Source organism: Capricornis sumatraensis, chromosome 11 (genome assembly GCF_032405125.1).
Source record: "Capricornis sumatraensis isolate serow.1 chromosome 11, serow.2, whole genome shotgun sequence".
NCBI lineage: Eukaryota > Metazoa > Chordata > Mammalia > Artiodactyla > Bovidae > Capricornis > Capricornis sumatraensis.
In genome coordinates, this window is record NC_091079.1 from 91,969,059 (window position 1) to 91,984,743 (window position 15,685).

The following is a 15,685-nucleotide window of genomic DNA, read 5'->3' on the forward strand; positions in this document are numbered from 1 at the left end:
TTAATAAAAGCTTTCACTTAATATGGTAATAGTAACAAATGTAAATAGGAATAGCTTTTACCCTGAATAAGCATAATAACATGGAGAGAAAGAACTCATATTCCTCTTTTCTCACTATGAACACTTGTTGTTGTTCACTCCCTAAGTCATGTCCAACTCTTCGTGACCCCATGGACTGCATATGCCAGGCCTCCCTGTTCTTCTCTATCTCTTGGAGCTTGCTCAAAGTCATGCCCATTGGGTTGGTGATGCCATCCAACCAGATGGGCCTTTAAAAAGGTAATTAAGTTAAAACGATCCCTTTAGGGTGGGCCCCTATCCAATCTGACCAGTGTCTTTATAAAAAGAAGAGATGAAAACAGAGAGAGAGACACCAGGAGTGCACATGCACAGAGGTCCTTCCATGTGAACAGGCAGGAGGATGCTTATACATAAGTGAAAAAGAGGCCTCAGAGCAAACTAGTCCTAAGACACCCGGACCTTTCACTTCCAGCCTTCAGAATTGGAGAACATACATTTCTATTTTTTAAGTCACCCAGTTTGTCACGGCAGCCCTAGCAATACAGAAGACAAAGGGACTCACAGTATTTGTCTTTGGAATTCCCTTTATGGCTTCCCTGATAGCTCAGTAGGTAAAGAATCCGCCTGCAACGCGGGAGACCCCGCTTCAGTTCCTGGGTCGGGAAGATTCGCTGGCGAAGGGATAGGCTACGCACTCCAGTATTCTTGGGCTTCCCTTGTGGCTCAGCTGGTAAAGAATCCACCTGCAATGTGGGAGACCTGGGTTCTATCCCTGGGTTAAGAAGATCCCCTGAAGAAGAGAAAGGCTACTTACTCACTCCGGTATTCTGCCCTGGAGAATTCCATGGACAGTCCGTGGGGTCGCAAAGAGTCGGACACGACTGACCGACTTTCACTTTCACTTCCTAATGCCCTAATAAATTCCTTTCTCTTCAAGTTAACCAAGATAAAAGTATTTTAAAACAAAAAATGAAATGAAACAGAAAGCTTTCGGTAATAGTGACTAAACAATGACTACCATTAAGAGGGACTTCCCTGGTGGCGCCGTGGATAAGAATCCACATGCCAGTACAGAGGACACAGATTCCATCCTTAGTCCAGGAGGATTCCGCAGGCTGTGAAGCAGCTGGGGCCATGTGCCAGAACTACCGAGGCCCCGTGCCTGGAGCCTGTGCTCCGCAACAAGAGAAGCCACTGCAATGAGAAGTCGAAGCACTCCAAGAGAGAGTAGCCCCGCTTGCAGCTAGAGAGAGCCCATGCAAAGCGAGGAAGACCCAGCACAGCCATAAACGAGTAAATCGGTAATTTCTGTAAGCAACGATTTTGTACCATTAAGAAGGACAGACAACTGACTAAATATCTATCACAGACAAACAAGTGTGTCAAATAGCTCTGGTAAGGATTTCAGCTATATAGTGCCTAACAAAGGCAGTATTTAGAAGACATTTGCCAGAGCTAGAAGGACCTTAGAAATCAACCAGCTGAGTGTAACTCATTCTTGTTGTTGTTCTGTCGGTCAATCGTGTCCAGCTCGTTGCAACCCCATGGACTGCAGCACACCAGGTTTCCCCATCCCTCACTGTCTCCTGGAGTTTGCACAAGCTCATGTCCATTGAAGCGGTAATGCCATCCAACCATCTCATCCTCTGTCATCCCCTTCTCCTCCCGCCTTCAATCTTTCCCAGAATCGGGGTCTTTTCCAAAACAGAGGCTCTTCGCATCAGGTGGCCAAAGTATTGGAACTTCACCTTCAGCATCAGTTCTTCCAATGAGCATTCAGGGTTGATTTCCTTTAGGATTGACTGGTTTGATCTCCTTGCTGTCCAGGGGAATCTCAAGAGTCTTCTCCAGCACCACAATTCAAAAGCATCAGTTCTTCAGCACTCAGCTCTCTTTATAGTCCAACTCTCACATCCATACATGACTACTGGAAAAACCATTGCTTTCATTATATGGACCTTTGTTGGCAAAGTGATGTGTCTGCTTTTGAATATGCTGTCCAGATTGGTCAAGGCTTTTCTTCCAAGGAGCAAGCATCTTTTAATTTTATGACTGCAGTCACCATCACAGTGATTTTGTAGCCCAAGAACAAAAAGTCTGCCACTGTTTTCACTGTTTCCCTATCTATTTGCCATGAAATGATAGGACCAGATGACATGATCTTCATTTTTTGGAATGTTGAGTTTTGAGCCAGCTTCTTCGCTGTCCTGTTTCACCTTCATCAGGAGGCTCTTTAGTTCCTTTTTGCTTTCTGCCATTAGGGTGGTATCATCTAGACATCTAAAGTGATTGGTATTTCTCCCAGCAATCTTGATTACAGCTTGAGCTTCATACACCCCAGCATTTTGCCTGATATACTCTGCATATAAGCTGAATAAGCAGGGTAAGAATATATAGCTTAGATGTACTCCTTTCCTGATCTTGAACCAGCCCATTGTTCCTGTCCGCTTCTAAATGTTGCTTCTTGACCTGCATACAGTTTCTCAGGAGGCAGGTAAGGTGGTCTGGTATTCCCACATCTTTAAGAATTTCTACAGATGGAGAAGCCAAGGTTGCAAAGATCTGTAACTTACCTATCCCAGGTGAGTTGACTTGTGAGTGAGTCAAGACCATAACACAGGTTCTCTGAACACCTGACCAACATGTTCACCATTTTACCAATGCCTCCTACACTACTCTCTTCTTTCAATTCAGGAAACAATTTTTCCATACTTCCCTAATGTTTCCTTTTCCCAATAGGATGTGTGGAGAGGAGATGCCACACTTTGAAAGAGAGACTATCACAGAACGTGGAATCTTTGATCCTGGTTAGTGGTATTCAATGGCACCTGGCTGCTTCTCAGCAAACAAGCTCTTCAGCAGCAGGATCACATCAGTCAAAGAAAAGAAACAAAGCCTTCCTACCTGAATGCAAAAACTGTTGAGAAGAGGGAATCATGACTTTTTTTTTTTAACATATACACATTTAGTGAAAGTATACTTGTGTCTATACAGTGCAATCACTCTAATTCCTTTTCACCACCTCAAATTGAAAGACATTTTTATATTAACCCTATGACAAACATGGGTTTCCCTGATAGCTCAGTAGGTGAAGAATCCGCCTGCAATGCAGGAGATCCCAGTTAGATTTCTGGGTCAGGAAGATGCCCTGGAGAAGGGAAAGGCTACCCACTCCAGTTTTCTGGCCCGGAGAATTTCATGGACTGTATAGTCCATGGAGTTGTAAAGAGTTGGACATGACTGAGTGACTTTCACTTTCATTTACCACAAACATATGGTTTGAGGGTAGACTGGGGTGGGAAAAAATGGGTGAAATTGTTTAAATTTCAGCACTTTCGAGCAGAGTTGGAGAACTAACATTTCCAGGTGCTAGACTAGCCTTCTTATATGCAGTGATTCGTTTACTTTCCCAATTAATACAAAGTGAGCATAATTACTTCTTTATCACATTATCTGCCTTCAATTACACTGCCTGGTTTGCTTCATTAACACTATCTGAGATTATCTTGTTCAACAATTTATCTCCTCCTATCCTATTTCACATCCTCCCTCTCAGCATTTCAATAAAACTCCATGGGAAAGGAGGAGAAGGCAATGACAACCCACTTCAGTACTCGTGCCTGGAGAATCCCAGGGACAGAGGAGCCTAGCGGGCTGCCATCTGTGGGGTCGCACAGAGTCAGACACGACTGAAGCGACTTAGCAGCAGCAGCAGCAGCCGTTGGGAAAGGGGTGTCACTTCTCAGCTGCATCTTCATCGCCTATGAAGTAGTCAATCAACATCTATTGAATAAATCTATTATAGCAATTCTTGAATCAAGGATGCATGCTAATCTCTTCCCATCCATGTGTGGATTATTCTGTTGAGTATTTCTGGTTTTGAAGCTTCATATTTAGTCCGATTCTCCCACTTTGCAGGTGAGGAACTGAAGTCCGCTCCCAGCCTTGGTTTTTGTTTTTTTTAAGTAGCTTTCACATCCTTGGAGTCTTTAAACATGATCCACAGTTTCTCAGGAATACCCTTTCTCTGCCCCAACTTGCTTTTAACTTGGTTATATTTTAAATCTACCTCTAAACAAATCTAGATTCCTACTCAGGGACCATTAAAGCCATCTATAATAATTCTAAAATTGATGTTGGTACAAGTTCTCTTTGTTCTTAAGAATGTAATGTCACCTATAAACTTTGTGTACATATCATTATATCATTAAATAACTTAGAATAGTTGTTGTTAAAATCAAGCTCCCCTAATCCCTCTACTTCCCAAAGTAGCACACATTAATAGGAAAACAAGACTGATATTAAGTTTAAAGCTCAACCCCAGTCTGTGTTTTCATGAATACAAACATAACTCCAAAAGGAAGAAAAAATTGCAACATTCTATTATTCTTTACATCACTTTATATGCAAATTTCTGATCACTAACTGCATCTCACATTGGGAATTTATCCCAGGAAACTACTGCTGTAAGGGATACAGTAAATCTCCAAACAAAATACGATGTAGAGGAAGTATGGTATGCTAATCAACCAGAGACAACACGGGAGCACAAAGCTCACTTGGCCCAAACTCACAGCCAAGCACGCCAAGGTCCAAGCGGCATCCAGCCATCCCTTCTTTAGAAAACTAAGTTTAATTTGAACCAGTTAAACAACTACATTTTATGGTGATGTATTTCTTCGGTGAATTGTGCAGGATGGAGAGCTTAGTCCAAGATAATTGAATTGCTAAAATACCTGCCTTATAAGATTTAGAATTTTAAGGTAATCTTTGTTACTAATTTCCATATAATTGTCTCATATCCAAATTAAACCTGCAACATTTTCTATCCCCTGTGTCACTGAATTCAAGCTGCAGGTGAATATTCCTTTTCTCTCCTCTTCAATTTATTCTGTCCATTTTTCAGGGTGAAGTGAATGTTCTCAAAAGTCACAACAGAAATGTCACAATAACTGTGGAGAAAATGTGCGTTTCCATAAACCACCAAAGTGTGTTCTTGATTCAGAAATCTCAGGGGGCCTGTGTCTTCAAAGTAGATTTGTTCTCCACATATGACTCTTATTTGTACATACTTGATTGTGATTTCATTCTCTATAAAACAAAATATTTCATTGGTTCTGATTTCCTTCTGATGTTTTTGTCCTATTTTGTTAACATTCTTGGTTCCTGCTTCATAGCCTTCAGGGATATCCAAACTAGAAAAATGCTTTGCTTGCACTTCATGGATGGGAATGGGAATGAAATTGCTTTCTGGTTCTGAAAACCTGAATTTTAAGAAAGGAAATACAAATTTCCCAAAAAGTTAGTTGAATATACTGCCAAGCTTGACTTGTGCTTTGGGTTTAATGAACAGAACTGTACATAATTATATTGAAGGATACTCATACAAAGTAGCAAATGAAAACAGCTTTGCCAAATTTATCATAGGCTGCTACAGGCTGAGACACTTGGCACTACTTCAAAGAAATTCACAAGTGCTAATATGAGCTAAGAATTTCTGTAACTTTTATTGTGCCTTTTGGGGAAAACAACCTTCTAATAAAAAGATACATTAGTTCTCAATATAAAAATCAATTTTAATTGAAAAGAGTCATTAAACTTTTCCCTTTTGTGGGACCAACTATCAATCAGAAATTTTAAATTTGATAAAAAATTTTATTTGGCTTTGACCAATCTTCTTCCTCTCTTATTGCCTTCTCCAGATGTTTTTGGGCTTCAAAAAGTCACATAGTTAGACTTTTTCTTTAGATTTTGGTTTTATCAATTAGAGAATTTTTGACTTCTAATGAGTATAAAAATTCAAAGTTTCATTTTTTAATCTCTCAAAATGTAACCCTAGTACACCGTTAGTGGAAATGTAAATTGGTACAGCTTCTATGGAAAATAGTATGATGTCTTCTCAAAAACACTAAAAATAGAACTACCATATGATCCAGTAAGTTCACTCCTGGGTATTAATCCCTCAAAAATGAAAATGCTAATTCCAGAAGTCACATGTACCAGAACATTCATAGCAACATTATTTGCAATAGCCAAGATATGGATACTATTCGGCCATAAAAAAGAATGAAATGTTGCTATTTGCAACAACATGGATGGATTTGGAGGGCATTATGTTAAGTGACGTAAGTCAGACAAAGACGAATACTATATTATATATTATTTCATATACATGTGAGGTCTAAAAAGTAAAATTACAAATATAACAAAATAGAGAAAAACATTTTTGAGAACACGGGAATAAAATGATTTAACTGGTGAGCCATGGTCCCAAGACAGAAGTGACTCTTACAATAATATTGCTTCTGATTATTTTGAAATATACTGCAGAATTGCTCATAACTTATTAAAGGGATTTATAACTGCTTAGGGGAATTGAGCTGAATAGATGGAAATATTTTAAAGTAAACTAAAAAACACAGCATTCCTTTACTCCAGGTGAATGCTGCTGCTGCTGCCGCTGCTAAGTCACTTCAGTCGTGTCCGACTTTGTGCGACCCCATAGACGGCAGCCCGCTAGGCTCCTCTGTCACTGGGATTCTCCAGGCAAGAACACTGGAGTGGGTTGCCATTTCCTTCTCCAATCCATGAAAGTGAAAAGTGAAAGTGAAGTTGCTCAGTCATGCCCGACTCTTAGCGACCCCATGGACTGCAGCCTACCAGGCTCCTGCGTCCGTGGGATTTTCCAGGCAAGAGTACTGAAGTGGGTTGCCATTGCCTTCTCCACTCCAGCTGACTAGCCTCATTAATACCAGGTATTTTTATAAGTTTTATAAATTTTGGAATCATCTTTATTTGTTAGTTGCAAAAAAATACATAATTTTGTTATATTGTTTAGATTTGTTTTATCTGATTAACAGTCTTCTAGAGAGGAAAAGGATTAGCATCTATTATTTACATAGCACTTTTAAAAACCCTCTAATTTGTTATATTTAACTATTCACTACTAGAAATGGCAACACACTCCAGTGTTCTTGCCTGGAGAATCCCGGGGACAGGGGAGCCTGGTGGGCTGCCGTCTCTGGGGTTGCACAGAGTTGGACACAACTGAAGCGACTTAGCAGCAGCAGTACAAAGATAATCACTTCCATTAAATGTATACCTTCCAAAGAAAGGCAATGCGAAAGAATGCTCAAACGACCGCCCAATTGCATTCATCTCACATGCTAGTAATGCTCAAAATTCTCCAAGCCAGGCTTCAGCAATACGTGAACCGTGAACTTCCTGATGTTCAAGCTTGTTTTAGAAAAGGCAGAGGAACCAGAGATCAAATTGCCAACATCTGCTGGATCATGGAAAAAGCAAGAGAGTTCCAGAAAAACATCTATTTCTGCTTTATTGACTATGCCAAAGCCTTTGACTCAGTGGATCACAATAAACTGTGGAAAGTTCTGAAAGGGATGGGAATACCAGGCCACCTGACCTGCCTCTTGAGAAACCTGTATGCAGGTCAGGAAGCAACAGTTAGAACTGGACATGGAACAACAGACTGTTTCCAAATAGGAAAAGGAGTACATCAAGGCTGTATATTGTCACCCTGCTTATTTAACTTATATGCAGAGTACATCATGAGACACACTGGGCTGGAAGAAACACAAGCTGGAATCAAGATTGCCGGGAGAAATATCAATAACCTCAGATAGGCAGATGACACCACCCTTATGGCAGAAAGTGAAGAGGAACTAAAAAGCCTCTTGATGAAAGTGAAAGAGGAGACTGAAAAAGTTGGCTTAAAGCTCAACATTTAGAAAACGAAGATTATGGCATCCAGTCCCATCACTTCTTGGGAAATAGATGGGTAAGCAGTGGAAACGGTGTCAGACTTTATGTTTCTGGGCTCCAAAATCACTGCAGATGGTGACTGCAGCCATGAAATTAAAAGACTCTTACTCCTTGGAAGGAAAGTTATGACCAACCTAGATAGCATATTCAAAAGCAGAGACATTACTTTGCCGACTAAGGTCCGTCTAGTCAAGGCTATGGTTTTTCCTGTGGTCATGTATGGATGTGAGAGTTGGACTGTGAAGAAGGCTGAGGGCCAAAGAATTGATACTTTTGAACTGTGGTGTTGGAGAAGGATCTTGAGAGTCTCTTGGACTGCAAGGAGATCCAACCAGTCCATTCTGAAGGAGATCAGCTCTGGGATTTCTTTGTAAGGAATGATGCTGAAGCTGAAACTCCAGTACTTTGGCCACCTCATGTGAAGAGCTGACTCATTGGAGAAGACTCTAATGCTGGGAGGGATTGGGGGCAGGAGAAGGGGACAACAAAGGATGAGATGGCTAGATGGCATCACTGACTCGATGGACATGAGTCTGAGTGAACTCCGGGAGTTGGTGATGGACAGGGAGGTCTGGCATGCTGCGATTCACGTGGTGGCAACGAGTCAGACATGACTGAGCGACTGAACTGAACTGAACTGACCATATTTCAGGCAGTTTATTTTGGGAATGAATCCCAATTGATATTATTATCACCAACTCATAAAGTAAGACAACTGGAAGTCAAAGTTACAAGGTCATTTAGTCAAGAGTAGAGCCATGATCTGACTTAGGGCTGCTCTGATTCTAAACTTCTAGTTATATAGCCTCTTTCTAAAGGAAAAAACACAGATCAATTAATATCTACCTGATTGCATGGGCCCTAATAAAATCATCAGAGCTAAAAGTTCACTTAGAGAAAAAAACTAAGTTTTACCCAACATATAACTGAAGAGGAATATTTTAAATTCACTATGAAACAGCTATAACATTAAAAGAAAGTTTTATTAGAAGTATATGAATTTAAAGGTAAAATTTGAATAACATATGGAAAATAAAATATTATATGTAAAGGGAATTAGGATAAATGATGGTTTAGACCTAATTCTATTCACTTTTTTAAAGAAATAAGGTCATGACAGTATTCCAGAACCTCCCTTTGAATATGCAGACCCCAGAAATGCTGGGAGAGCTACTCAAAGGACCAGTGGAAAATGTTAATAGGATTTAACACTTCTGGGAGAATCCCTCACATGAGGAACCTGGTTAACAGTTTTCAGCTAGAAGAGAAAGAATTGCCTAAACACCTGAACCTAACTGGAGCTGGCAGCATGAGCCCTGCATTTTGGATATAGCATAGGGCGAAATATCGGGCTATGTCTACCCTCAAGACGAAAAGAAAAAGACAAATATCATATGATATCACTTACTTGTGGGATCCACAAATATAGTAATAATACAAATGAACATATTTCAAAACAGAAACCAGACTCACCGACACAGAAAACAAACTTGTGGCTTCCAAAATGGAAAGAGGGTAAGGGTGAGGGATAAATTAGGAATCTGGAATTAACAGACACAAACTGCTACAAATAAAATATACAAACAAGGACCTGTTGTATGGTATGCTCAGTTGCTCATTTGTGTCCATCCCTTTGCAACCCCATTGACTGGCCTGCCAGGCTCCTCTGTCTGTGGGACTTCCCGGGCAAGAATACTGGAGAAGGTTGCCATTTCCTTCTCCAGGGGACCTTCCCAACCCAAGGATCAGACTCCCATCTCAGGTGTCTCCTGCATTGGCAGGCAGATTCTCTACTGCTGAGCCACCTGAGAAGCCCAACTGTACAGCACAGGGAATTATATTTAATACCTTGTATAACCTTAGTGGAAAAGATTCTGAAAAGGAATCCCACCAGAAACACTGTAAATCAACTACAATTCAAAACAAAAAATTATTGGAAGCTTGTCCAATTATCTGAGAGGCCAGAACTGAGCGCGTAATATTAACATATGATTTCAGATTACTCACTAGGGATATAACCAAAGAGACAGAGATTTTCGCTTTTCAGACTAGAGAATTAGATTCTATTATTAGGACATAGGGGCTTCCCAGGGGGCGCTAGTGCTCAAGAATCTGCCTGCCAATGCAGGAGACCTAAGAGATGCAGATCCGATCCCGGGGTCAGGAAGATCCCCTGGAGGAGGGCAGGGCAACCCTTTCCAGTACTCTCGCCTAGAGAATCTCCTAAACAGAGGAGCCTGGTGGCGTCACAAAGGGTCAGACAGGACTGAGTGAGTGAGCACAGCGCACAGTGCACACAGTAGAGCATAATCAGGCAGCCACCAGGAAGAGAACACTATAGACGCCACTGTAGTGGCAGATGGAAGATACCCAATACACAGTGACCTAAGATTGCCCAGAAGCACTGTTCTTCCTAGAATTAATCAATGCACATTTTGATCGGCCAAGTCTGAATTCTTTCAGGAAATCTGAGTGTTCCAGCTAAGACTAAGGGGTGGTAACTGGCTCATTGTATAAGAGTCTCAAATACTCTAGATATTAATTTATGTTCCAATGACTATCATTAGCAGATTCTTTATCCTTCACCAGCCTGAGTAATTTTAGTAAATGATATAACAGTTATCAGAACCTAGAAGGAAAAATCCAAAAATGTGTGAAATGACTCTCCTCTAGGTTCTCTTATCTGATGATCAAGTTCTCTATTTTGTCCTCTGTTCTATACCTGTGGGCTGAGTTCAGTCACCTCTCCTCTTTCACATCCCACCTAAATGATCTATGGCAAGTTAATGTTTACGTTATCATCATCAGATTCTTTTTCAGCCTTCCAAATGTCCCAGTGTAACCTATACAAGATACAAAATTTATTTCTTAATGTAATGCTAAGATTGCAATAATTTTTGACATTGCAATATAAACATTACTTTTGAAACCTTGGCCAAGAACCAAAGCATCATTCCAACCTAGATATTTAATAGTATGGGGATATGTGACTTTGAAAAGCAAGAGCGACTTTTCTGTTTTCCATCTTCACAAAGCTTAGCAACTTCTTCCAACTGAGTGATGCAAATTTAGTCAGCCATCTAAAAATGTGTCTAAATCTGATTCCATTTCAGTATAAGAACTTACAAAAGACCCCCACCCCCAAAAGTCACATTACAACGTCTGATCTACTAAGTAACGAAAATGTAGCTGGCAGTTTACCTTCCAAGAAGTAAAAAAAAAAAAAAAAAAAAAATCATACACAAAACACTTCAAGGTAGCATTTTATATGCATTGCCACCAGAGAAACAAGCTGAAAGGTCAAATGTTGTTCTCATATCAGGCTACCCAGATTCTTTCAACACAACTAGTGAAGAGAGGAATGACTATTTGTGTAACGTGAACATGACTGAGGTGACCAGTTTGTAACCAGCATGTATTTCTTTACCTGTACTTCATGCACAGATAAGCATGCTGTTCACAGCCAGGAGGTCTAGGAAATCTAGTGCTGATGGGCTTCTGCTGGCACAGACCTGCTGTCACCAAAAGTTGTAGCTTAGCCAGTCACTCGATAATGCACAGCTGCTTTGGTCTGCTTTTGTTTTATCTGGAGCTTGGAATTACGTCATTTAAGCCCACCCCCTAGCCACTTCTTATGAGTTATGTAGGGAAAGAGCAAATTAGCCAAGATGGTGGTCAGGCTCTCTCAACCCACATTTGGTGGTGACTTGCTTATTTAACTTCTATGCAGAGTACATCATTAGAAACGCTGGGCTGGAAGAAACACAAGCTGGAATCAAGATTGCTGGGAGAAATATCAATAACCTCAGATATGCAGATGACACCACTCTTATGGCAGAAAGTGAAGAGGAACTAAAAAGCCTCTTGATGAATGTGAAAGTGGAGACTGAAAAAGTTGGCTTAAAGCTCAACATTCAAAAAATGAAGATCATGGCATCCAGTCCCATCACTTCATGGGAAATAGATGGGGAAACAGTGGAAACAGTGTCAGACTTTTATTTTGGGGGGCTCCAAAATCACTGCAGATGGTGACTGCAGCCATGAAATTGAAAGACACTTACTCCTTGGAAGGAAAGTTATGACCAACCTAGATAGCATATTCAAAAGCAGAGACATTACTTTGCTGACTAAGGTCTGTCTAGTCAAGGCTATGGTTTTTCCAGTGGTCATGTATGGATGTGAGAGTTGGACTGTGAAGAAAACTGAGCACCAAAGAATTGATGTTTTTGAACTGTGGTGTTGGAGAAGACTCTTGAGAGTCTCTTGGACTGCAAGGAGATCCAACCAGTCCATTCTTAAGGAGATCAGCCCTGGGATTTCCCTGGAAGGGATGACACTAAAGCTGAAGCTCCAGTACTTGGCCACCTCATGGGAAGAGTTGACTCACTGGAAAAGACTCTGATGCTGGGAAGGATTGGGGGCAGGAGGAGAGGGGGACGACAGAGGATGAGATGGCTGGATGGCATCACTGACTCGATGGACATGAGTCTGAGTGAACTCCAGGAGTTGGTGATGGGCAGGGAAGCCTGGCGTGCTGCAGTTCATGGGGTCACAAAGAGTCGGACACGACTCAGCGACTGAACTGAACTGAACTGAACTGAAGTACCGCTGAGAAGGTACAGCCCTGCACATGCGTCACCAGCTCTCCCGCCCTGCTGCAGGGACCAACGAGCCCCACCCGGAAGTGGGAGGGACTGTGGCTGCCTCACGGCTGTGTCCGCTGCATCAGCCATGAGAGGAGAGAATGCATGCAAATGCTGCTAGACTGCTGCGTCAGCCAGGAGGAAGGTTGTGGGCGTCATCTTGTGTTATGTCCACTGCAAGAGATCAGTCCTGGGTGTTCTTTGGAAGGAATGATGCTAAAGCTGAAACTCCAATACTTTGGCCACCTCATGGGAAGAGTTGACTCAGTGGAAAAGACCCTGATGCTGGGAGGGACTGGGGGCATGAGGAAGAGGGGACGGACGACAGAGGATGAGATGGCTGGATGGCATCACCGACTCGATAGACATGAGTATGGGTGAACTCCGGGAGTTGGTGATGGACAGGGAGGCCTGGTATGCTGCAATTCATGGGGTGGCAAAGAGTCGGACACGACTGAGCCACTGAACTGAATAGAATCGGTGCTATTGCCCTCCAGAAGAGAATAAACCTGTCTCTAGTTGCTGTGGCTCCTCGCATTTCCTGCCAGCTTCTTAGCACACACCTTGCCCACCCTGGGTTCAGGAACTGTGTGGACAGTGTAAACAGCGCGGCAGTTGGTGCTATGAGCAGGATGGGAAGCAATACAAGTTACTAATCCCAGAGTTTCTCCCATGTACGTATGAAACATATTTGTGCGTCTGTGTGTTTAGCTGCTCAGTCAATTCTGACTCTTGCGACCCCGTGAACCGTGGCCCACCAGGCTCTTCTGTCCATGGGATTCTCCAGCCAAGAATACTGGGAGTGGGGTGCCATTTCCTTCTCCAGAGGATCTTCCCCACCCAGGGATCAAACCCGTATCTCCTGCATTGACGGATGGCTTCTTTAACACTGAGATGCTAAGGTAGTACACATGCTAATAAATCTGTTTGTTTTTCTTTGTTAATTTGTCTTCTGCTACAGGGGCCTCAGCTCCTCAAAGGTAGAAGGAAAGATACTTCTCTTTCTCTACGATACAAAATTAAATAAAATGAAGCCTGGTTGCACTCAACTTCATTAACAAGACACTGATTTCCTTGTAAAATTCCAATAGGATGTGACTTCCTGAGTAGTCACAGATTTTAGCGTAGCTTCAGAAAGAGACCAGAAACAATGGAGAATTATTAGGATGATATGTTGAAACTGGAAACATGTTCCTCTCTCAAGTTCAAGTGACTTTTAATAACCGGTTGTCTGCTATTTAGGCTCCAACCCCTGGTTTTGACCAGGCCTCTGATTTGATCTGGGTCATTAAGATCTTTTTTATGTAGTTCTGTGTACTCTTCCCACCTTTTCTTAATATCTTCTGCTTCTGTTAGGTCCATACCATGTCTGTCCTTTATTGTGCTCCTTTTTGCATGAAATGTTCTAATTTTCTTGAAGAGATCTTTAGTCTTTCCCATTGTATTGTTTCCTTCTATTTCTTTGCATTGATTACCGAGGGAGGCTTTCCTATACCTCCTTGCTATTGTTTGGAACTCTGCATTCAGATGGATGTATCTTTCCTTTTCTCCTTTGCCTTTCAATAGTCTTCTTTTCTCAGCTATTTCTAAGTCCTCCTCAGACAAACATTTTGCCTTTTTGCATTTCTTTTTCTTGGAGATGGTTTTGATCACCGCCTACTGTACATTACGAATCTTCATCCATAGTTCGTCAAGCAATCTATCAGGTCTAATCCCTTGAATCTATTTGTCACTTCCACTGTATAATCGTAAGGGATTTTATTTAGGTCATACCTGAAAATGGTCTAGTGGTTTCCCCTACTTTCTTCAACTCAAGTCTGAATTTGGCAATAAGGAGTTCATGATCTGAGCCATAGTCAGCTCCTGGTCTTGTTTTTGCTGACTGTATAGAACGTCTCCATTTTTGGCTGCAAAAGAATATAATCAATCTGATTTCGGTATTGACCATCGGTGATGTCCATGTGTAGAGTCTTCCCTTGTGTTCTTGGAAGAGGGTATTTGCTATGAGCAATGTGTTCTCTTGGCAAAACTCTGTTAGCCTTTGCCTTGCTTCATTTTGTACTCGAAGGCCAAGTTTGCCTGTTACTCCAGGTATCTCTTGACTTCCTATTTTCTATTCCAGTCCCCTGTAATGAAAAGGACATGCTTTTTGGGTGTTAGTTCTGGAAAGTCTTGTAGGTTTTCATAGAACTGTTCAACTTCAGCTTCTTCAGCATTAATGGTTGGGGCATAGGCTTGGATTATTGTGATATTGAATAGTTTGCCTTGGGAACGAACAGAGATCAGTCGTTTTTAAGATTGCACCCAAGTACTGCATTTCAGACTCTTTTGTCCAAGCAAGACTTCAACAGTATGTAAACTGAGAAATTCCAGATGTTCAAGGCTGGATTTAGAAAAAGTAGAAGAGCCAGGGATCAAATTGCCAATATCCATTGGATCATAGAAAATGCAAGAGAATTCCAGAAAAACATCTACTTCTGCTTCATTGACTACACTAAAGCCTTTGACTGTGAGGGTAACAACAAACCGTGGAAAATTCTTAAAGAGGTGGGAATACCAGAACACTTACCTGCCTCCTGAGAAATCTGTATGCAGGTCAAGAAACAACATTTAGAATGGAACATGGAAAAACAGACTGGTTCCAAATCAGGAAAGGAGTACATCAAGGCTGCATATTGTCACCCTGCTTATTTAACTTCTATGCAGAATACATCATGTAAAATGCCAGGCTGCATGGAGCACAAGTTGGAATCAAGATTGCCAGGAGAAATATCAGTAACCTCAGATAAGGAGATGACACTACCCTTATGGTAGACAGTGAAGAGGAACTGAAAAGCCTCTTAATGAAAGTGAAAGAAGAGAGTGAAAAAGTTGGCTGAAAATTCAACATTCAAAAAACTAATATCATGGTAACCAGTTCCATCACTTCTTGGCAAATTGATGGGAAACAATGGAAACAGTAACAGACTTTATTTTGGAGGGCTCTAAAATCACTCCAGATGGTGACTGCAGCCATGAAATTAAAAGATGCTGCTCTTGGAAGGAAAGCTATGACCAACCTGGACAGCATATTAAAAAGCAGAGACATTACTTTGCCAACAAAGGTCCTCTAGTCAAAGCTATGGTTTTTCCAGTAGTCATGTATGGATGCGAGAGTTGGACTAGAAAGAAAGCTGAGTGCCAAAGAATTGATGCTTTTGAACTGTGGTGTTGAAGAAGACCCTTGAGAGTCTCTTGGA

General features: G+C 41.4%; 1 protein-coding gene across 1 annotated transcript in view; it reads right to left on the bottom strand.

Moving 5' to 3' along the window:
- Window positions 1-15,685, bottom strand: part of SLC26A7 (solute carrier family 26 member 7) — a 146,416-nt gene that overhangs the window by 86,428 nt on the left and 44,303 nt on the right. The window lies entirely within an intron of this gene.